The sequence below is a fragment of the Myodes glareolus genome, chromosome 20 (assembly GCF_982192425.1).
Source record: "Myodes glareolus chromosome 20, mMyoGla1.1, whole genome shotgun sequence".
NCBI classification, from domain to species: Eukaryota; Metazoa; Chordata; class Mammalia; order Rodentia; family Cricetidae; genus Myodes; species Myodes glareolus.
In genome coordinates, this window is record NC_142045.1 from 24,025,350 (window position 1) to 24,047,842 (window position 22,493).

The following is a 22,493-nucleotide window of genomic DNA, read 5'->3' on the forward strand; positions in this document are numbered from 1 at the left end:
TCTAGGCTAAAGATCTTTTCTACTTCATCTACAGTAAAGTTTTTATAGCTCCAGTGCCAGGGGCTTTTCATGTTTGATTTAACTGAACGACTTCCTGAAAGGAGTGAGTTCTCTCACAGAAGATAAGGGTAGTTGTGGAGAGTATTGCAGGGGCTGCAGATCCTTTTGACAGTCAGCCAGGTTCTGCCAATCACAATGGATTGGAAGACAAAGACAATGAGATTAGCTCCATTCTTTTTGGCCTTTATGAGCTTTAGAGCACCCATGGTCAACCCTCTCCATAGCTTTTCCCCTTTTAGATCCCAGAAGCTGATCTTGTTTCAGATCTGTGCTTCTCAGTTTCTTGTCAACTTGACACAAGCTAAGGTTATCTGAAAGAGGTAATCTCCAAGGCCCTCCCTGCTACATCCCAAGCAGGGAGGGGAAGCAAGGAGGGTGAGTGGGGGAGAGCGAGGGGATTGAGAGGAGGGGAGGAAATGTGAATTTTTGAATGAAAAAAGGGATTCTTTTGGGGCCACTTTTAGGAAATTAAAAAAAAAACACTTAAAACAAACAAACAAAGAGGTAATCTCTACTGAGAACATGGCTTTATCAGATTAGATTAGAGGCATTTCTTGATTAGTGACCAATAGGGATGGTGTTACTCTGCCCAGTTAGTCCTAGGTTACATAACAAGTAAGCTAAGAGAGCCATGTGGAGCAATCCAGTAGACTTCCCTCAGTGATGAACGTGATCAGTATACATAAGCCAAACAGACCCTTCCCCTCACCAAGTAGTTTTTGGTCTTGATCTTTACCATAGCAACAGAAAACAAATGAGAACATCACCCACAGTAGAAATGATTCCCTCTGCACTGGCCTCTTTTGGTTTTCAATAGTCTACTCATAGTTTGGTAGAGCAAAATAATTATTAAATTATCTTCTTATATTTAGCTTATCTATTAACTAAAAGCTTTATGGTCTTGGTTGAATTCTGAGTTTTTAAATGAATTTTATTTTTGGTATATATTACTTTGTTGTTGTTGCTGTTATATACAACTCTGCTGTTGTCAGAGAAGGTAATCTGTTCAGAGAGGCCAAATGATAGTTGAAGTTTCATTGACCATAGTCTGTTAAAATTTGTCAGCCAGTTCTATTCTTCTGATTCATAGCTTGCATTCATTACGCTTTTATTTAGTTTTATGTTTTATTTTTTTGTTTCTTTTTCTTAATTTTTTTTCCATTCAGAAATTTACACTTCCTCTCCTCCTCCCACTCCCCCATTCACCCTCCTCCCTCTCCTTCCTTCCTTAAGAGAGGGCAAGGAACCCTGCCCTGTGGGATGTTCTCCCCGCTACATCCAGGCCTAGGAAGCTTTGCATCCAAATAGACTAGGATCTCAAAAAGCCAGTACATGCAGTAGAAACAAGTCCCAGTGCCTTTATCAATGACTTTTCAGTCAACCTAAATGTCCCTCGATCGAAGAATGGATTTTAAAAAATGTGGTACATTTATACAATGGAGTACTACACAGCAGAAAAAAACGACAGCTTGAATTTTGCAGGAAAATGGATGGAACTAGAAAACATTATTTTTAGTGAGGTAATCCAGACACAGAAAGACAATTATCACATGTACTCACTCATAGGTGGTTTTTAAACATAAAACAAAGAAAGCCAGCCTACAAACCACAATCACAAAGAACTTAGACAACAATGAGGACACTAAGAGAGACTTACATAAATTTAATTTACATGGGAAGTAGAAAGTATAAAAAGACAAGATCTCCTGAGTAAATTGGGAGCTTGGGAAAGGATTGAAGGAAGAAGAGGAGAGGCAGGGAGGGGAGCAGAGAAAAATGTAGGGCTCAATAAATATCATGGGAAAAAAACAAACAAACAAAAAACAAAACAAAAAAACCCAGAAGACAATTCACAACCACTCCAGGACAAGAAGGAAAATATCATAAAAGAGTGCATAAATTCTGTCTCCATCTCTTGAAGTCTAGCCAGCAATGCTAGAAAAAAAAAAACCAAAATAAACCTTGAGCTGTGTCAGTTTTACTCATTTTTTTCTACAATTCATGAGGAGAATTTTATCTCTAGTTGTACCTTATCCTAAATTCAGACATCACTAAAAGAAAAATGCACTAACAAAACCTCCATATGAAAGGGGGTAAGTGTTACTTCTTGGAGACTGACAACAGGAATTCTTCAGGCCTCTGAAAGAAAAATATTATTTTTTCTTTCTAAACTGCATGATCTGTTGCTTTTGTTTTCCTCTGCATGCCATCCAGTATTTCAGTTCTGAGCCTCTGCCTCAAATCTTTTTGTTGACTAGAAGTTGGCATACACAGTGGAATGATTCACTTTCTGAGATTAGTTTCCATTTTAAAAAAGAAAAACAAGCAAGCAAGACAAACAAAAAACAGGCAGCACTTGCACATCCCCTGACTCTGGTCTTTGAGGATTCTGGTCACAATCACTGGTCCTGGCAGCAGCAGATGAAACAGGAAGGAGGTGAGGCTGTTGAAAGAGGAAGAGTGAGTGGTCTAGTGCAGGATTCACCCAAGGTTAGAAGAAGAAGAAGAAGAAGAAAAAGAATGAGGAGGAGGAGGGTGAGGAGGAGGAGAAAGAAGAAGAAGAAGAAGAAGAAGAAGAAGAAGAAGAAGAAGAAGAAGAGAAAGAGGAAGAGGAAGAGGAAGAGCGCTTACCCCCTTTATGGTGGGAATAGCGCTAGATTTGTGATTTGCAAAAGGAAAGAATCTCCAGCTTTTTTTTTCCATTTCAAAGACAGAGCTGTATCCACCAAGGCAATTGCTAATTTGATTACGTGGAACTTAGGCCATCAGTTCCTTTATTTTAAAAACTTGTGTCATGTGACATGACACATCCTCTTATCTTCTAAAAAAAAAAAGGCAACATGCCAACAGGGCACACATTGCCACCAGTTACCATTTTTGTATTATTTTCTATTAAGAATCTCTAAATATGCTTTTACAAATTATGCAGGCTATCCAGAAGAAAGAAATCTAGAGATCTTTAACCAATTAGGAAGTTGTGCTTATATTCAGGAAAGGCCCTAAGGGAATATATATCACACTAGCCACAATTATTTTGAGGGTAACATTTTTAGTAATCTCCTTTATGTTTAAAAAAGGTAAAATGTTCCATACGTAATTTGTCTTGCTTTAACAATTTGAAAAATCAAATCAATGGTGGGGAGTGTAGTGTGGAACAAGGCTAGGAAGCAGAGGGAGATGAGAGTTGGGATCAGAGATAACTAATAACCAAAGCCATGCCTGCAGTGACCTATTCCCCAAGCCTTCTATCCTAATGGCTTATTCAGTTATAAATTAATCCACTGAGGACTTAGAGTCCTAATGATCAAATCACCTTTCAAAACCCAACGGGTATCAACTAATACTTCCTATATGTGACTTTGGGAACACAATTTTAGGTCTAAACTGTAAAAAATCAGCACCCTTTATAATTAAGTACTTTAAAAAGCCTCTCTGGGATCTTAAAAGTTAGAAAGTAAGCATGGGAGAAAATTCTGATTTGAATGCTTAACGGTCATGAGATGTTGTGGGATATTTGCACACTGTGGGGAAATGTATTGCTGTGATTGTTGCAATAAAAAACTGAATGGTCAATGCTAGGCGGGAGGTACAGGTGGGACTTGCCACGCAGGGAGAATAAGTAGGAGGAGAGAATGGAGGTTCAGGGGAGATGCCATTGAGACGTGGAGGGAGTCATGCAGAATGAAAGAAAGGTAAGAAGCCATATGGTAAAATATAGATTAATAGAAATAAGTTAACTTAAATTATAACAGCTAGTGGGACAAACCTCAGCTAAGGGTGAGCTTTCATAATTAATAATAAGTTTCCATGTCATTTTTGCTAGTTGGCATTCCAAAGACAAATCCGTCTTCAACTAGGTGTTTGTATCACCCTTTCTCTGCTGTAGAAAGATAAGAGACTTTATCAAGGTAAAGAGGGGGAACAATCCAAAATTTCTGAATGCTTGATGATTTAAATTTGCTGAGAAGGGGCATACAACCCTATATTAATTTAATTCACTGATGTTGGTGAAAAGACATCCAGTTGGATGTCAAGAAAAACCCAGGATTTGAGACTCTATGGCTAAATCAGAGGACCAATAGAAAAAGACCCAGGGATATTGTTCATGATATCATTAGACATCCAGCCCTCATCCTCCAAGACCAGCAGTATAGGAGTCTGAGCATGGCCATAGATGCAGATATAGACACTCTAGAAAAGTCTGTCACCTGTCTAGAGGAATCACTCTCTTCTTTAACTGAGGTAGTCCTCCAGAATAGAAGGGGATTGGACTTAATGTTTCTTCAATATGGAAGTCTTTGTCTGGCTCTGATCTTTATTTTTATGCTAATCACCTAATGAGAAAAGGCTATAAGATTAAAAAAAACTGAATGGATCAACAAGAAGAGGGATGGTATGAATCTCTCTTCAACTGATCACCCTGGCTAATTACTCTCCTATTTGCCTTGACTGAACTCTTGATCCTCTACTGTTGGCTCTAACCTGTGGACCTTGCATCATTAATGCCCTAGTCATATTTGTAAAGAAGCAGATCTCCATGGTCCAACTGATGGTTCTAAAAAATAACACAAGTCTGAAAACTTAGAAGAAAAGCATCTCAAGGATATGAGATGATGTACTACTCAAAGGGAGAATGAGAGGGCCAGGGAGCCAGACCAGCATCATAACAGGTTTCTAAGAGCCGTTGCCAGGGACCAGGCCTTCGTTTCAGTTTACTGGAGGTGACTGGAGCTGAGCAAGCAGTTCTCAGGGAAGTCACAACTCAGGGGCACCCAATCAGCAGACAACCACAACCTCCTGCTAGCTGGAGAAAGCTTTCTCTTCTCTGCTGCTGGAAAATCCCTAATCACTAGAGTCAACCCCTAATCAACCCTTAGAAGAGCCTACTCTCTTCTCCCCAGATTTTCCCTAACCTGGCTTAAAAGGGGACCTGCACACCTCTCCAGTCATTATCATCTGCCAGTCCCAACTTGTTAGCAGTTTTTTTTTTAAATTAACAAATGGTCTTACTGAGTGTATATGTGACTGGTGGTCTTTAATGAGTCTTCTCATGGACCCTAAGATAAACCATTGTCATTATAAATGTCCTTTCAAATAGTTCAATTGAACAAACACATATCCATCTAACCACAGGCAAGGTTTTAAGTACTTGCTGAAAAACACAAGACCCTGCACAGTAAGTGAGAATTCTGTTTCTGGTTTGGTAAAAGTCTGGGAAGAGAGCAGATGCCTTTCTTGAGATACTGAGATAAAGTCTGACAGATAGGAAGACTCCAGCTTCAGATAATGGGGCATGCAGCGTGGGTTGATTTCTCTGTTAACTAATGGAAGTCATTCAGCAATTTTCAGAAAAGGTTAAGGATCACTTGAAGTTACTTTTCGTAGAATTTTCCCTATATGTATTTGTTGTTTCTCTGTTTCCACTCTATTTCTTGAATTTATTAGACTGGAAACTATATAATATTCTTCTTAAGACATATTCATTTTCCTAAATCTGTGAATTTGCCACTCATTAATTTTGAAAATTGAGAATCATTCAAATACAGATATTTTTCTCAGATCCTTTGTATTTTTCTTCATTACCTTCAAAGATACATGTATTAGGATACTCCATCCTATGCTTTTGTCTTTATCCGTACTAAACATGAATTAGGACTATCACGCCCCAGGCATGCCTTGATGTGGGTGATGTCACTACCTTCTGTAATTGCTTTGACCTACTGCAGCCTGGTAGAGCTGTTACACATATAGTCACCAGAATGATAACCACACACCATAACATGGATGGGAAGCACAAAGATACAGGGACTGAGCACTGATCTGCCAGAGTTACTGAGGGAACTACATTCAACCAGAGGACTGGGCGTGTGCTTCTCTTTCTTTTTGTTTGCTGCTACCAGTGTGACTTCACGACTTTTCATTCCCTGTTAAAATGCCATTCAGTGAAAATCTTGATGTATACCTTGTTAAAACTGCAAGGTTTGTGTCATTCAGATTTGGGAGGTAGTGAAATTTGAATTCCAACCATACAAAAATGGCAAATACTATGTTTTAACATTTAGTATCAAATACTATGTTTTAACATTCAGTATCATGGAGTCTTCTCCATCTTTTCTATGACGAGCAACCCTCTTTGATGCCTCCTGTTAATGCTGTGTGACTCTCTTACCTCCCTTTTCCTTGGGATGCTTTCTTTTATCGGGGCATGTTAGCTTTCTAGGCCTGTCACAGAACAGATGCTTAAATAGCAGTGATTTAATTTTTTACATTTCTGGAGACTGTAAATCCATGATGGAAGTAGTGGTAGATTTGTTTTCTCCTGTGTTATAGATTTCCTCTTACTAAGTCCTCATGAGATCATTTCTCAGTGTGAACAAGTCCTGGTGTTTTAGGTGTTCAAGCTTCCTTATCTTATAGACAAACAAGTTAGATTAGACAAGGTCCCGCATTTACAGTCTCATTTTAGCTTAAGCATATCTTTATAGGGCCTGATGCCAAGTACAATCACATTCTGAGGGCAATAGAATGTGAGCTTCAACATTTCTATTTGCGGTACCACAATTTAATCCCTAAGAAGAGAGGGAAGTTTCATTTTATTGGAAGTCTATTTCTAGCTCTGTCTTGAGTAAATTACTTTCCTTCTGTCACGTTAAAGCTGGGCTACAGACTTCATTGACATAATCAACTAGACTCCCAGTTTTGTAACTTTAGTTCATTGCTGTTTTACAGGTAGGGCTTCCTGTCAGGTTTCTGGAAGACGTTCATTCCTAATATTACCCTTATAATTTTACAAATATTCATTGTATATTTTTTCTCACGTATCTTTAGGAATTTTATAGATGTGCTGTTTTTATTTATAGTTGAAAAGGAAAATTGAAAGTTTGCGTGTTAAAACTATCACCCCATAGTGGTCCAATGCAGAAACCAAAGCATGAAAGTGCAGCAATACACAGCTGGGAGATCAGTTTTACGAAAGGGTGAGACCTAGGTCTTAGGTGATGAAAATGAAACAGTTAAAAAATATTGTGAAAGTGTGCAATAGACTTGAAGGAAACTGGAGAAAACACTCTCTCTCCTTTGGAAAAAACAAAAACTGAACCAGAAGTGATTTGGGGCAGAGAGATGTGCGCCTGCAAGGGCAGGATGAGTCTAGTGACAGCAAGGGCAAACTCATAGCTTTGATGTTTGAAGGAAGGACCAAGGGAAGACATGTGAGCCAAATTTAAGAGAGCAAGTGATGACAAATGTCTCTTATTAAGGACTACTTAATGGAAACCTTCTATGTAAATAAAATATATACTTAATGTTTTATAGGGACCTCCAAGAAATTACAGTCTTAATAAGATATACTTGGTGAACACCACTGCTAGCAAGAGCTGGGGGAAAGTAATACTGCTGAGCGCTCAGTACAGGACAGTACTGACCAAGTACTGATAACGACTTATAAGTTCTGACATATTTTCATGAGAGCAATTTCAGATCCCTATTTACAGCCTTGTTAATCATTTCATTTACTAGATGAATAAAAGTTACCAAAGAATAAAAGTTTGGGGCATTTGTTTTTAGTGTTGAAATGCATAAAATCGTCCTGAATGTGGGTATCTGGTTTATGTAACAGACATTTAAGGGAAAACTTTGCAAAATTAAAATGGAACCCACCCCAGGTTTTAAATGAAGCATCTATAGTATCCCTTATGTGAAAAAGAAACTGTTTTCACGAAACAATGAATAAGTAAATATCATGCTAACTATCTGAACAATAATCTCTTACATTAAAGTAATCTTAAAAATCAAGAGGGTTGTGAAATTTCCCTTTCGTTTTTCTGTATTATTTTGATGAGCAAGAAATTTAAATTGTTAGCACATAGCATAACAATAAATCATTAAGTTCATTAAAACATTAATATATTTTGAAATTGGAAGAATATTCAAGAAGGACTTTAATATTTGGGGAGATGAATAGTTAAATTAGGACAATGTAAAAAGCAATCAGGACCAACTATCAATCAAAGAGCTACTGACATAGCACAGTATGGCACTGTGAAGATTATAGCTACTGCCAGTGGGTACAAGGAGAGACAAAATACTGTTACTATTTCTGCTTCTCTTTGAAACACCCTTCTTTCTTGAAGGGCACATTGATTTTTATCTGTTTCCTGGTTTATCTTCTGAGTAGCTGCCTTGATAATTTGAAAATTTGTCTTTTAGCTCTAATAGAGGAGCTTAAACGTTACCATTCCTCAGTGGGAATGAGGAGTGGATAAAATTGTATACACAGAAATAATCCATCTGAAGCTATGGTAGAGTTTTATAGAAACCAGAGGATTGCCCATGTCTTCAAAGATCAAAAGTCAAAGACTTATTGTTCTCAGGTCATGTCCCAATTCCTAAGGTTGATGGTACAAAGTGGAAAGAGAAATGTGGAAGGTCAACAATACCAGAAACTTCATTCATTTTGTGGTGTTTAGGAAGTAAGTGGAATAACAGACTTGGTAGGGCAGCCAGCTGCAAGGATCTTGAGATAAATAAGACATAGGAAAATACCTTCAAAGTGGGGAGACAAGAAGGCTCCTTCCTTTCTGGAGATCTGAGGATGTGTTATCCATCCACAGCAGGAGACAAGAAATTAAATGAAAGATGGAAGTCAATCGATTTTCAGCCATCTTCTTTCTGGTGTGACAACGACCGCAGTAGAAGTTATCCGTGAAGGAGAGGGCATGGTAAGTACCATATGCTGACAGTTCTACACACAAGAAGATAGGATCCAATTCCTAAAATATCTGAAAATATAGACAATCTTAAATCAGAGACAATTTGTCATCATTCTGTCTGTGAGTCAGTAAATGAGATGGATAATTTCTTAAGGGATTATCATGTAGAGTCCCCCCATATATAAATAGCCTCCGTGTGTGTGTGTGTGTGTGTGTGTGTGTGTGTGTGTGTGTGTATAAAATGAAGAGAATTCCTGAAAAGCCAATAGGTATGTAAAGGAATGTATCCAAGATAAAGTAGCAACAGGAGTTGCCTTGTGGCTGAATTAGACTGATAACAGAAGACAAGCTAAAACTTTAAATCAATGTTAACTACTATGTTCATGATGATAAAGACTACGCAGGAATTAACCACAGACCTGGAATCTACAAAGTGAACATGTAGAACTAAAAGTTTAAAGAATGTAATATATTTAAAAGCATGTGGACATGGCTTCAAAAATGATGTACATGAAAAAACGGAACTGCAGAGGAAAGATAGCAAAAGCAGCACAAAATCATGAGTGGTACATGGACACAGTGAAAAGGTTTTATAGTGTGTGTGTGTGTGTGTGTGTGTGTGTGTGTGTGTGTGTGCATGTGTGTGTGTTTCCAATCAAAGAGGAGAGACAGAAAGCAGTAGGAATCGTGAATGAAGCCAACATGTTTGAAAGTGTTTCAAAAACGGTTAAAACATTAAAGCTGAAGTTTGTGAAAGTCTGTGAAACAAAACTCGGATACATTAGAAATATGAACAAGCCAAATCCCACGGACTCTATCATAGAAGAAGTATTTTAAGACAGAGATAAAATCAAATTATAAAGAGCCTAAGACAAAACAAATTACCTCTCACAACATTAACCATAATTGATTGACTTCACGAGAGAATTGACAAAGCTGGACAGTGGAAAGTATCAGGCATTTACAGAGTATAATAATAAAATAGTTACCCAGCTAAAGTCCCTTGTTGAATAAAAAGTCCTTCAAAAGTGGTGGCAAAATAAAAAAAGTGATATTTGTGAGGAAAGACTCAAAATTCTTTACCACAAACTGTATTAGAAATATTAATTGAAGTCCCTGAAAGAGAAGAGACTTCTACCTTTGATAGAAGCATAGAGATTCAGGAGGAAATGAAGAGCAACCAAATGGCAACAGTAGCTCCACATAGCAACTGTTCACTGCAAGATGCCAATAATAGTGATTTCCTCAGGGAAATGTAAAAATTTAAACTTCATAAAAATTAGCGTATCTCTTCCATCTTCTAACTCATCTTCCTTTGCCATGTGCCGTAGGGAATCTAAAAGTTGAACAAGTCACTACCACCTGGGTTCATTTTGTTTTGCCAACATATCTGATAACTATCCTTACCCTCTTTTCTGAGAAACCCCTTGTTGGGTTTAAAACTTGGGAACAGCGGAGCTTCATCTTGATTTGCTTCAGTGTGTCCACATGTCCTTTTCCATTTAGCTTTTGTAGTTTTTCTGCTCGCATACTCTACATATTCCTAGGATAAGTTTCTTTCTTCTTATTTTTGTAGTAAATTTCTATCCTGGCATACAATATCAGTATCTTTATCATTTATATTCCCATGTGCTTCCAGTCATACATTTTTTTTCTTCAATTTAAAGGAGGTAAGATTTATCATGGGTCACAGTTTCAGTTCATCATAGTAAGGGGGATAGCAGCAGCTTGCATCATGGAGAAGAGGGAAAGAGAAGAATGGCAAAGCTAATCGGGATTTTCCTTGCTCTTGATGTTTTACCCCTTTTCCCAGCCTTTTGTGGGGGAAGCCAAGCATGCAGGGCAAGGCTTATGTCCACAGACCCAGCTAGAGGTGTGCTTGGCTAACCCGGTTCCTAAGTCGATTGAAGCTGACAGTAAAGATGACTCATCATATTTCTACCTGTTGTCAACTTGATAGCTAAATATGTCCCTCAATTATAGTGCTCTACCCTGAGTTCCAAAAACCTCATGCCTAATTTATAGCATGAAATGAATTTAGGCCATCTCCAAGAGTCCTCAGACTTAACCATTTTAACCTTGCTCAAAATGACAAGTTCAAAATGTGAAATAGAAAAGAATCTCTCATTGAGTTTTGCTTCTAGCCAGTGTCTCCAAACTTTTCTGAGTTCCTACCACAGACAAATTTGAAGAAGTCTCCATCCACCCTTGTAGAAGGAATGGCGGGCTGCATTCCCGCCAGCCACCCAGCTAGCTTTACCCAAAATAATTACATGGAAACTGTATTCTTTTAAACACTGCTTGGCCCCTTATCTGTAGCCTCTTATTGGCTAACTCTTACATATCGATCTAACCCATTTCTAATAATCTGTGTAGCACCACGAGGTGGTGGCTTACCAGGAGGATTCTAACCTGCGGCTGTCTCGGAGAGGAGAGTCATGGCATCTGACTCACTGCCTTCTTCCTCCCAGCATTCTGTTCTGTTTTCTCCACCTATCTAAGCTGCTGTCCTATCAAAAGCCAAGGCAGTTTCTTTATTAACCAATGAAAGCAACACATAGACAGTTAGCCCTCCTCCATCACACCCTTACTGTGGTTGCTTATGGAGCCATAACCCCATAACCCACAGCCATGTGGTTGAACTTAACCTGTCCACTCCCCTGAGTGTTTCCTCAGAAAAGTGAGATTTTTTTTTCTTTTCTTCTTTTTATTTTTTCCTAGCCAAGGTTTCCCTGACATTTTGGGCTTCTATACTGTTGCTTTGAAGAGAATAAATTCTACTGAATGGAGAACTAACATTTCTATTGGTCAGATCAATTTCCTGGCTAAGGAAGCACTCTTTGGGAAGGCAGAGTCACCTTAACTGAAGCTAAAGAGAAAGGACGAGTAGTTATTCTTTTAATGAGATGATATATTTCTTCTGCAACTATATACTATATACTACCCTAATGTAGTCGCTTTAGGAGCCACGGTCATTTAGCTGGGTTAAGCCTGCTTGTGTTCCTGAGTCTGTACTCAAAAAATTATTTCTTTTCTTTTCTTCTCGCTCTTTTTCTGGACTTTGGACTTTCTGTTCTTTGAGGCTCATTGCTGAACACAGTGACTGCTTACAGTTGGCAGGTGTCCTCTGTTCTTTTCCATCGTCCTCTGCTGGGACGCTGCTGAGATTTACAGCTTGACTGCTCCGTGGTTGTTCTTTTAAAATCTGACAAAGATTGTACTCAAACTTCCTTCTCAGACTGTTCTTACATTATTTTATTAAGGAGACGAAGAACCCCAAGATGGAACCTCAGTTTGCCCAGTCATGTGATGTCCCAGATGGGACTCCTCTAAATTCCTGTAACAGTAGTAAAACAGGGTAGCTCACATCAGATCACACAAGAAACAGCTCAGATATGTATAACCATAAATTTGAATAATAAATTCTTTAAAATGTAGGAGAAAGGTTTATTGAGTTTGAAAGTATAACAATGTATAACAATGCCAGAGCACCCAAACTAACAACAGGCATTGACCATAAAAGAAAATTTTAGTGTATTACTGAATTTAAGTCTGTCTGTTTACTTGCCTACCTACCTGAATCTGTCCCTCATCTCCAATCATTTTCTAAAGTACTTTCTCTATAAACACCCATGTTGAGTGTTTCAAACCTAGGTGGTGAAGCCTACTTCTCCCTTTTCTTCTCTGCACTAGGTAGGCATGACTGGGTTCAGAAGTTTTGTTAACAAAGATTAGTCAGTGTTGGCTCACTTACAGCTAGCTCTTCTCTAGTTGAAGATGGAGTACCTAATTTGCAATGTGTACTTTAGAAGATTGCTGTGTTAATTGCAGCCATTTAATCAAGATGATGAGGTACTGAGGAGGTATGTTATGAAACTAGCATCCGCTTGAGGGCATTGTCTGTTTCAGTGGCGGGAAAGCAAATCACATTTCAGGTGTTATACTGAAGACTTTATATATAAAGACTTCTAAGGGCCCAGGAAATGGGCACCTATGTCTCACATAATGAAATAGTTTTCAGTATTGAAATAGTTTGTTTTATCTTACTGAAAATAGATTCTTCTCTCATACAATACATCCTCTACTCTTTCCATTTCCTCCCCCACCTTCACTCTCCCCCAGAACCACTCCCTTCCATTCCCTCTTCAGAAAAGAGCAAGCCGCCAAGAGACAGCAGCCAAACAGGACAAAATAAGATAGACTAAGACAAGACAAAAAGCCTTATACGAGGCCTGGCAAGACAACCCAATAGGAGAAAGACAGTCCTAAGAGCAGGCGAAAGAGTCAGGGATACATCACTCATTATTATTGTGGTAAAGTAGAATCCAATGGTTTGTGGTTCACGTATGTCTGTCAGCCTAAACCTTCTGCTACTGAGAACAAGCAAAAGTGTTCCTGACACCATCAGAGCATCTTCTGTGAGAATTAATTTTTTTTTACCTTGAGCAAGTTTGCTGTTCTCTTTTACATAGGAAGTTGGGATCACATATCGTATGCTGTGGAGCTCACCACAGTGGTGCTCCAGTCCTGCTGATTCTTCTGCTGTTGACAGTATGGCACCATTACTACATAATAATAGTAAGGAAAGAAAAACAGTGTTTGGGGGTGACATTTCAAAATCTATTCTTCCAAGTTTAAAATTACGCATTGTTCTGAATTTGGGGTTTATATATAACTTTTCTGATATGGAAGAAGCTTGGTATCATTATCATGGGTGTAAAAAGAAAGACTAGAATGTGGATTTGCTTGCTTATTACTTGATTTAATTTAAATTAATTTGTAAAACATAGATTAGTATTTATATTTCATTTTCCAGTTCACATGGTAAATGTACATTTTTTTAAAACTAGACTTGGCCATTTGCTGATTGAGAATGAGTGTATGTATGAGTGATTTATTGGGATAAGGATACATTTTATTGCCTGTCTGATTTGTGGCACATTTTCATATTCCTTGGCATTACTTGAACATGCAAAGTAAATGCCCCAAGTTGCTTGTACCCTTGAACACACTAAGGAGAAGAGCACTATATAAAGAGAAATACATTTTAATCCATGGCTAGACATTTAATATATTCCATGGGTTTTTATCAACTACACATCATTTTATAAAGATGTGGCCATCATTGTCTGTCTCTTACTATATTCAATCAGCTTTTTTTAACATTTATTTATTTACTTATTATGTATACAATATTCTGTCTGCAGACCAGAAGAGGGCACCAGACCTCATTATAGATGGTTGTGAGCCACCATGTGGTTGCTGAGAATTGAACTCAGGACCTTTGGAAGAACAGGCAATGCTCTTAACCGCTGAGCCATTTCTCCAGCCCCCTCAATCAGCTTTTGAATGCTTAAAATACATTACCCAGTTTAAAATAATGTTTGAACTATTACTATTTGCATGTTTACAGTATATAAAATTGAGACTAAAATGTTTTTAGCATTCTTAATCCATGGAGAAACACTGGGCTAGGAAATATAGCATGGTTAGCAGAAACGGTTCACACCTGAACTGGGTCAAGATTCCTGAGCTTATATTTGACTCTATTAATGACTTAGTATTTATATTTGGCAGTGATGGGTTGCTATAACAAAATACCTCATAGTCCCAACTTATGGTAGAAAAGACTTATTATGGTTCATTGTTTAAGAGGGCCTTAATCTATCATGGTGAGGAAGACGTGGTAGAGTTCATGGTGGTGGAAAAAGGTAGTGAAGACGCAGCCTCATGTGAACTCTTATAAAGAAAAATCATTTAATTTGTGGTGGCTTACATTTTCAGAAGTTTAGTTTGTTATCATCATGGTGGGGCATGAGAAAATGCAGAAAGACATTGTGCTGGAGAAGGACATGGGAATTCCATATCTTGTAGATAACAGGAAGTTAATTGATACACTGGGAAGTATATTTATCATAGGAGACCTCAAAGCTTACACCCACAGTGACACACTTCCTCCAAAAACGCCACACACACTCCAAAAAAGCCACATTTCCTAATACGCCAGTCTATATGGTGACTATTTTCTTCCAAGCCAGCACACAGTATAATTGGCAAAAAAAAAATCATCTTATTTGATTGATCAAAGTCTTTACTTAAATTTTATCATATTAAAATTACTAAAGTATTAAATAAAAGCAATAAAAAGCAAAATAGTTGCTTCTACCCCAACTTGCTGTAGATTTAATATTTGTTAATATAAAACAAAAATATCATGAAAACTAAATAATTAATATACATTACCTCCAAAATGTAAAAAAGCAAAGATTATTTACTTATATCCATGAACTATGAAAGGCAGTTGAATACTCAGAAAACTCCTTTTAGGGAAAAGGCTTTTAGGTCATATGCCTGTAGGAGAAATGGTCTTTTTCTATGTTTTATACACTAATGTTTCTAAACCAAAAGTAGCATTCATTTGCAGATTTTTGAATCTTACACATAAATAATCAGAGAAACAGTTTTACCTTCCAACACATCTCTCAGTATTTATTTCACAACATATACATATATTTATGCATATATATGCATCCATACTTATTGATATCAGGCATATATATTGATATGAGGCATATATATAATGCTGTCTATACTTGTTGATATCAATTTTCTATTGACCCGATAAAATAATCACAGGCAACCACTTCTTCAAGAACCACAATTATCATTATATATATATATATATATATATATATATATATATATATATATAAATTGTCCTCTGTCTATATTGCATCTGTTTATCATCTTTCCATGTGTCTATTGTTTAGCATGTCTATCTACATCTATCTATGTATCTATCTATGTATCTATCATCTCTATTATCCATCAATTTTTCTATTAGTCATCTATCTATTTCTCACTTATCACCTTTCTCACTATAAGATGTTCATGTGTCTTTGGCTGAGTTCTTGTGGTCTGTAAGCAGCTGAGTTGACTTGGCAGGTCTACTGGTCTCCACTGAAGCTGTTTGCATGTTTATGGAGGGCTCTTAGCTGATTCAGGAAGGCCTTCCTTGGTGGGTGTGACAGATATTTAGGTGCTTATTTTCTCGAATGTTAATATTATGCTGCTGGTAGCAAGTCACACAACCAAGTTCAGAATTAAGAAGAAGAAAAAAAAACATTCTGTCTTTTGAGAGGTAGTCATGAAATGTCATATACCAATGTATGAATGAAGAGAGAGGTGCGGAATTTAAGATATCGGTTTAACAGTGGATTGCAATGGCAGTAGTTACGTTTTTAGATAAGACTGCTAACAATTGAATTAGGAGGGTTTTTTATTTATTTGTAAATATTTACTATTTTTTATTTATTTCACATACCAACAAGAGTTCTTCCTCCCTCCCCTCCTCCTCCTCACCCCCATTCTGCCCCAAACTACCCCATCCACTCCTCAAAAAGGGTAAGGTCTCCCATGAAGAATCAACAAGGCTTAGTACATTCAGTTGAGGCAGGACCAAGTCTCTTTCCCTGCATTAAGACTGAGCAAGGCATCCCACCATATGGAATGGGCTTCAAAGAGCCAGCTCACACTTCAGAGATACATTCTGTTCTGGTCCCACAAACAGACAAGGCTACAAAACTCTTGCCCACATGAAGTGGGCCTAGTTCCATCCCATGCAGGCTCCTCAGCTGTTGATCTAGAGTTTGGGAACTCCCACAAGTTCAGGTCAACTGTTTCTGTGGGTTTCCTCATGATGATCTTGATCCTCCCTTCTTCATATAAACCCTCCTCCCTCTCTTCAACTGGAATCCTGGAGCACAGCCCGGTGCTGAATGTGGAATTTTCCTAGCATCAGTTTCCTCTGTAGTCCCCTAATGACTCACTCTATAGAGAGATCTCTTTCATTGCTCCCCTAACCCATCCCTCCCCCAAGTTAGGAGTTTTAAAGCCTGTGTGGCATACAATAAGAGAAAAGTGGAGATAGGTTTTGTCTTGATAGGCATTTAATGCTATTTTTTTCTTTTAATTTAAATAAGATTCAGTTGATAGAAGCAGAGATCACATTATGCTGGAGGGACTTAGAGTGGATAGGAGAAAGGCAAGCATGGTGTGCAGTGTCTCTGAAAAATTCTGTGACATTGTCTTTCCCTCTCTGCTGTGACAAATCATGTGTTCCTTTCTTCCCTTCTGTTCTAATATCACATTAGCACTCAAGGGGACAAAAATTATAGCAAGCTGAAGACAAAAGTGAACAATCAATCAGATGAATAAACACAATTCCGTTCCAAGAGCAGAGCGTGAGGCCAGGGAAGAATTCAAAGGCTGGGAACCCATCCTGGTGGGGAGCTCCACAAGGGTGTTTTCACTGGTGATTTTATGCCCACATAAAGTGTGCCAGCGTAGAAGAGAAGGAAAATACTGATCAAAACTGTACAACTGAAATCACCGGATTGCATAGAAACTGTGTAGTGAAGGGAAGCTAGTGAGGTCAAATTAGAGAGGTCGGCTGGGGTCCCCAGAGCACGGCAGTAGGAAGTGCATCATTGAACCGATCATTATTTCTGTTTGTCTGCTTGACAGGCAAGGCTGGAATTATCCTTGCCAGTTACCAATCCCACTTGGAGTGAGCAATAATTTTGGAAACCTCACAGAAAGCAATCGTTTCTCCCCGGAAAACATCGCTTTCTTTTGAATACCAATTTAAAAAAGAATGCACCTAAATGAGGAAGACAGTAAAAGGTGAAGTGAAATATTCCAAATTTATCAAAAATAGGACCTTATTTTATGAAAACCCCACACTTTTAATGTCACAAGCTAGGTGTGGCATTTCTTGCTTATGCTCCCTGAAAACAGGAACTGGGAAGGAGGGAGGGCCATGAAGTTTGGGCTGGCTTCACAGTGTGCGCGCGCGCACACACACACACACACACACACACACACACACACACACACAAACACACAAACACCAAATAAAATCCCCTAAGCACCACAGGAAGCATTTCTAGTCAGTTTCAAATGTGTAAATTACTTAATAAGCCAGGAATTGCTCTCTAAGTTTCTTTTTGCTCAATGGAGTCATGAGAAACTTCCTTACTGATTGAGCTGAGTCACGTGTGCACTGCTGTTGGTTAATGGGATTATTTTAGATAAGTGGGAAAGTTCAAGGCATTGGAGGAAAGAAACATTTTTAATTTAAACTGCCAGTTCCTTGTCTTGAAATCCACAACTCCACTATAACAGCGACAAATAGTAAATCAGATGACCTAATGGAGAATGTTTATCACCTAATAATATTATCATATTTATCAGCTGATATAATGCTTCATAGTTAAACTGTTTTATGTATATTGTGGAACTGGATCCTTAGATCAAAGCTCTGAAGCAGGCATGACCATTGTCCTTTTTATCTTTATCATTACCATTACATTAATTAATATTTCATGATTAAAACAACCAGAACTTGAATTTAATCTTTTTTCTTTCATAACACAAAATAGTTTATCCCATTTACCCAAACAAATGAGCTATTCTGGTTGTCAAGTACAGATATAAGACCAAGCTAACACATGATAACAAATAGCTCCCAGTTAGTGAGAGCTGACATCAGTGAAGTCATTCCTGACAACCGAAATTCTGTCCCAAGAATACTACCCAGGTTTTTTGTTCGTTTGTTTTTGTGGTATTTCGAGAGAAGATTTCTCTATGTGGCCCTGACTGTCCTGGCATCAGGTTTGTAGACCAAGGCTGGCCTCATACTCAAGGAGATCTACCTGACTCTGCCTCCTGAGTGCTGAGATTAAAGGCATGCACCACCGACACCTTGTTTACTCTCCACTTTTAAGGTTTTACCAGGTCAAGCCCATGGCTGCCTTGGCTCTCTTTTGCTTTTCCTCTGTTTTTTTTGATTTTGTTTGTGTGTGATTGTTCTCTCCCCCCCCCCCCCGTCTCTGTCTCTCTCTCTTTTTCTCTCTTTGCCGTCAGTCTTTTTCTCCACCTATGGTTCATCCATACTGGGTACTGTCCATTCCTGTATAGAAGAGTCTTTTTGTTTCTCTTAATTTCAGTCTTCATTTTCATGTCATTCTTTTCATCATCCACCACACACTGCATTTTCTCCTGGAACTCACTGCTTGGGTACCACCACAGTTGCCATGTTTTCAGTGTCTTTCATTAAAGCAACACCGTCAACTCTGAGAATACTTTTAAGTCTACTGAGTATTGAGCTCCCTTCAGGTATTTTTCTTTCTCTTTTCAGCATGCATTTTCCTTTTTCACTTACTCCATAAAATTTTAGATGTGAATCTAGGTTTTCCACTTTAGGAGTTAGTCCTTATTAACATTTAACCTTCTTCTGTGAGGTTATTATAGTCAAAATCCTCCACCAAGAAGCTGGGTTAAACACTTGGTCCCTGGCTGCTGCTACTTTCTTGAGAGATTTTGGAAACTTTCCTCATCATAATACCTCCTGCCATATAGTAGACTGGAATAATTTAGATTATGTATATACATATGAGGAAAGAGTTTGGAAATCTGCATTCTTCCAAAGTATGTGAGCATCAGCCACACCCCTGAGAGAATGGGTTCTGCTTCAACAAACCTCTGCTCAGGACCTAGAAGAATCCCCAAGGATAAAACTCAGTCTTACCAAGGTTGTTAATGTCTATGATCCAGAAAAAACTTAAACTGGGCAAATCAGGGAACTGCACCATGAACATTCCAGGATGCCTGTTGCACACCAGGGCTGATTGTGCCCTTCACCTTACCCATAATATTCATGGGGTTCTGTAGCATGATTAAGAAAAACCCAGAGACAGATATTGGGGTTAAACCTGAAGACCAGAATAGCAAAGCAGCCATCCACTGGCTTTTACCTCTACCTCAGTCTGAAAATGACTATCTTGCCTCCAGAAATCCTCATAATGAGACTGAGATTTTAACCTGTCTCCTCCCACTTTATATTCCTCTCCAGTACTAAGATTAAAGGCGTACACCACTACCGCCTGGTTTCTATGGCAAGGTAGTATGGCTACTAGGATTAAAGGTGTGTGCCACCACTGCCTGGTCTGTATAGCTGGTAAGTGTGGCTGTTTTACTCTCCGATCAAGCTTTATTTATTAAAATACAAATAAAATATCACTACGGGCTTCAGGCAATAATCCTGTCAAGACTGGCATCTTCAGCAAAACATCATGAATTATTGGTAAAATATAAGAAGGGAGTCAGAAGCTGCAGGCACAGCAGAATCGCTTTGGACAGTTTCTTGCACAGTCAAGCCACCCCCTGCTAGCTGGTTATGTAACAAATAAGTCTGGGTCTGTGTATGATATAGGAGATTGGGTATATATGACAACTTCAAAATTCAAGATAATTTTATAGGCCTTGTAGCCAAACTAGTTCCAGTGACTTTTGATGGAGAGACATCTTATGAGGAAGCAAATTTCAGGAGGAAAGGGTCACAGAGGTTATAGACTAAACTCTTATGTTGACAGACAACCACTTGTGACTTCAGGAAGAACTAGATATTCTTCAGAAAAGTAGAAACACTGGGGTGATTGAAAGTGGAGACATGCCAGAAGAAAGGCTTATGCCAACATGATGGACAGACAATTGGTTGACGGGGGACTTCTTTTTGAACATTTTTCAAAGGAATCCAATGACCCAGATGCCCATGCTCTTGCTATTGTTCTTCAACACAGAGCGGCTGAATGACAGACAGAGGCTCATTTGTGACATCACCTGGCCAGATGCAGTGCTCAAGTTTACGGAAAAAAGATAGGACTCGTTCCTTTAAGAAGAGTTTGTTTCATTATCAAATGACATAGTAAGAGGGTGACCTGACTTTCAGCTTCTATTTGCCAGTGAAATCCCAAAGAGACATTGCCACCACAAAATGGGATACAGCGATAAATAATATGCATGGATTAGAAAAAGAAAATCGAGCTAAGTGATTGTAACCAAGAAATGACATCATTTGAAGCTAACATGGAAGAGAACAAAGATTATCAAGAAGAATTTAAGCCACTAGAGAGAGGATGCTGTTGCCACTACTGTGCAAATTACACCCATGATGTAGCCACAGCCTGCCGTCCTGTGAGTTAGTGTGGATCCTGCCTGTGGCGCACAACTTGAGCACTACTTTGGCTTTTTCTACCCCATCTTTGAAGAAGACAAGCAAGAGAGTCCATCTACAAATAACATCTTGAGAAGTGAATAACAAAAAACCTGATTCTGTTCTTGGTGATTGTGCCCCTAATACAACAGTGGGGAAGCAGAGAAACAGTAATCTTAGCTTTCACTACTTACATAGAATAAGTTCTTTAACAATTAAAAACAATTGTCCTACATTGCCCATGTGAAGACAAAGAAATGCCTTCTAGAGACATAAAGGAATAAATATGTAGACTCCAATGAAATTGTGACCTTTATAATTTCTAAGCTATGTTTTTATTAATTGAGATTTGTTTAGTCAGTGGTGAAAAGCTTTAGCCCTGAAGAGATACTTTTGAAGGTGTGATAAGGGTCTAGAAACTTCTGAGGTGGGTAGAAACTCAAGGAGATTGCTGACTGAGTAGCAAATCTACTCTGGACACACGTTATTGAATAGAGACAGAATCTGGCTGATTTGACCAATGTCTTCTTTATTTTGAACCTCATGCTATCAGGGGCAATTGGGAATGCCTTTGTCTTTCATGTTTCCTACGCAGTGATCCACTGAGAAGAGCTGTTGCCACTCAGCGGCACTTAGCTCTCTCTGTGTACAGTACTCCAATTGTGCTGAATTCAACAATGGCCCAGGTAACATTTCTTCACTTGATTTTAGTCTCTGTTGACTTTTCTCCTTAGAGCTGCTGTGTTTGTCTGTTAGGAACCAAGTGTTTGCCTGGGTATTATCGTCTGGTCATACAGATCCAATATGATACCACAGCCTAACTGCTGAATGGTTATTGATTTCTCACTTATGATGAGTCATTTGTCATGTGTTCATGTGTACTGAACCCTGGCGGGAAATTAGGACAGCTGACATCGCACTCACCAACAATCTGCGCCAATCACCTTAGCTCTCCCTGCCGATTTCCTTCCAAGTAAATAGAGGCATAGAGGACTAAGTGAGCTTCTGAGATTGCACTACGTTTAAAACTTAAAGAACATAAAGTTCAGATTGGAATCCCATCTTTACTCACCATCTTCTTTTTTTTAATTGTTATTGGTCTGTTAAAAAAGAAATACTGAAGTATTGATTTGAGAGCTCAGAAGGAAGTGTGACCTGTGGCTTTTGATATGCTTGGTGAATCTGTATCTCTGAATCCCAAGCTTGCAGTTTCTTCTAAGTCCTCTCCGATTGTATAATTTTGTTCTGACACTTTTAGTGATACAGGAAAAGTTTTACTTTTCTATATTTAGCCTTTTATAAGGGCTTTGGAAACAACTATATGTGTAGGCTTTATAAAATAAGCACAAAACCACAAAGACATCCTCCCTCTTTTTAAAGGATATGTGTTATCTTTCCATTCATAGTTTGCAGTTTTTCAAATTTTGGTTAGCACTCCTGAACACCATCTATATTTAATATGTGGTTAATGCATTTTTACGCATAGAGAGATTATCTATTTGTTTGTTTGTTTGTTTTACTGGTCTAACTTCTCCATTAATATCAAATGTTATTTGTTGAAGAATAACTTACTTCTTTAAGGGTCTGACTACCTAGAAATATATTCTGTTCTTTTCATATGTGGATATTCTTCAATAAGAAATGCATTGTTGAGGAAGTATCACGAA